We start from the raw sequence: 1762 nt of genomic DNA, 5'->3' as shown, positions 1-1762 counted from the left end.
GGGAAGTGGGGGGCGCTATGGGAGACTTTTGGGATAGCATTGGAAATGTAATTGAGGAAAATATGTAATAAAAATATTAAAAATCAAAAAAAAAGAAAAGTAAAAAAAAAAAAGACAATTGCTATTGAATGATATCAATGATTAGTGTTTGTTAATTCTTGTTATATTGCTATTGTAGTATCTATGCATCCCCCTAACTTTTTGATTTTGTTGGTTGAAGTTATATATTCCTGTTTTATTCTTGTGTGCTGATATGAAGGTAGTGAGTTATCTCAATTGATTGTTTACAATCTGTTACAGAATCGCATGCATATAAAGTATAGAATTCTGTAAATTTGTTACAGAAAATTGTAAAAGAAGATGTATAAATTGAAAGCAGTTAGTATGTGAGTGAAAATAAAGTTTTATATTAGTTGTGTAGAGATTTTATAGCAATAGGAACAAATTGGTTGCCTTACAAAGAAAAATTATTTTATTTATTTTACATCTACAAGAATTCAAAAATTAAGTTCACGGGAAAACTCTTCCCCCATTCTACCACAATTGAATCTTTCATTACCTCTCTGAATTTTAGTAGTCTCACATAATCCATATTACAAAGTAATGGCTGCTTCAGCCTAGTCTTTCCTTTCCCATTCTATGTTTACTTTGTCACATTATGGTTAATGTTTATTCACATATAACATATTTGCCACACAACTCCAATATGACCTCATCCTGTTTAAATACACCTGTAGTGAAAAATGAACCGATTCTCAAACTAGTTCTCAAAAGGAGGCCCTGGGAATTAGGATAAGACTTATCCTTTAAGAAACATAATGCATTGCATCACAGCTGAATGTGAGACATGCCAGTAGTCAATGGACTTTCCTTCTAGACAATCTTTGGCTGTCCTATTCATTTGCAAATTATTTTACCTTCTATTTTCTTTCTTCTTTGCAATAGAAACATATTAGTTCTTATTTCTCTAACCCTTTTGTCCTTGTTAAAGGATTTGCTAAGAACCAGCTAAATCAATTCAGAGATTTAGAAAGAACCCCATGTTGAGACTTTAGATTTGGTCTGTTTTTTGAAGCTCAGTCTTTAGTGACCTTTGACAACAGATTTTTATCTTGCATTGATTATTTCTTCAACCTGGATATCTCAGAATTTCTCATGTTTTATAATTTTTTCCACTGCATTTTGTTCATTAATTTTTCACCCAATTTCTTTCTTGAATACTATCTGAAACACAGATCACTAAACCAATGACAATTAAATTAATTTGATCGCCTGCCTATATAAGTCAAATTACTGCTTTGGGAAATATTCTTCAAATATTGTTGTTAAGAATTTGGTTCCCCTATTTTTATGAGTTTAAATATTTGTTTTGGCCTCTTGTGAAATTTATATGACTGGTAATTTTAGATTTAAAAATTACTATCCAGGCTAGCCTTAAATTCATGATTCTCCTGCCTCTGCCTCTTTCAGCAAATCCTATAAGCATGAGCCACCACAAACTGGACCTAGGTTTCTCAGCACATATGTAGCAGATGTGCAGCTTAAGCATCATGTAGGTCATGAGCTGGGATGGGGTATATCTCAAAAGCTGTTGTCTGTATATGGGATGTGTTCTAAGCTGGGTTGTTTAGTCTCAGTGGGAGAGTAAGCATCTAGCCTAGCAGAGTTTTGAGTCCCAGGGTAGGGACATACCTAAGAGGGAGTCTCTCCTGCTTACAGGAGAAAGGGAGAGGGGATGGGTTGTGGGAGGAGGCGACTATGA

This window comes from Mus caroli, chromosome 14 (assembly GCF_900094665.2).
Source record: "Mus caroli chromosome 14, CAROLI_EIJ_v1.1, whole genome shotgun sequence".
In the NCBI taxonomy this organism is placed as follows: Eukaryota; Metazoa; Chordata; class Mammalia; order Rodentia; family Muridae; genus Mus; species Mus caroli.
Note: the sequence above shows the minus strand (reverse complement) of the source record.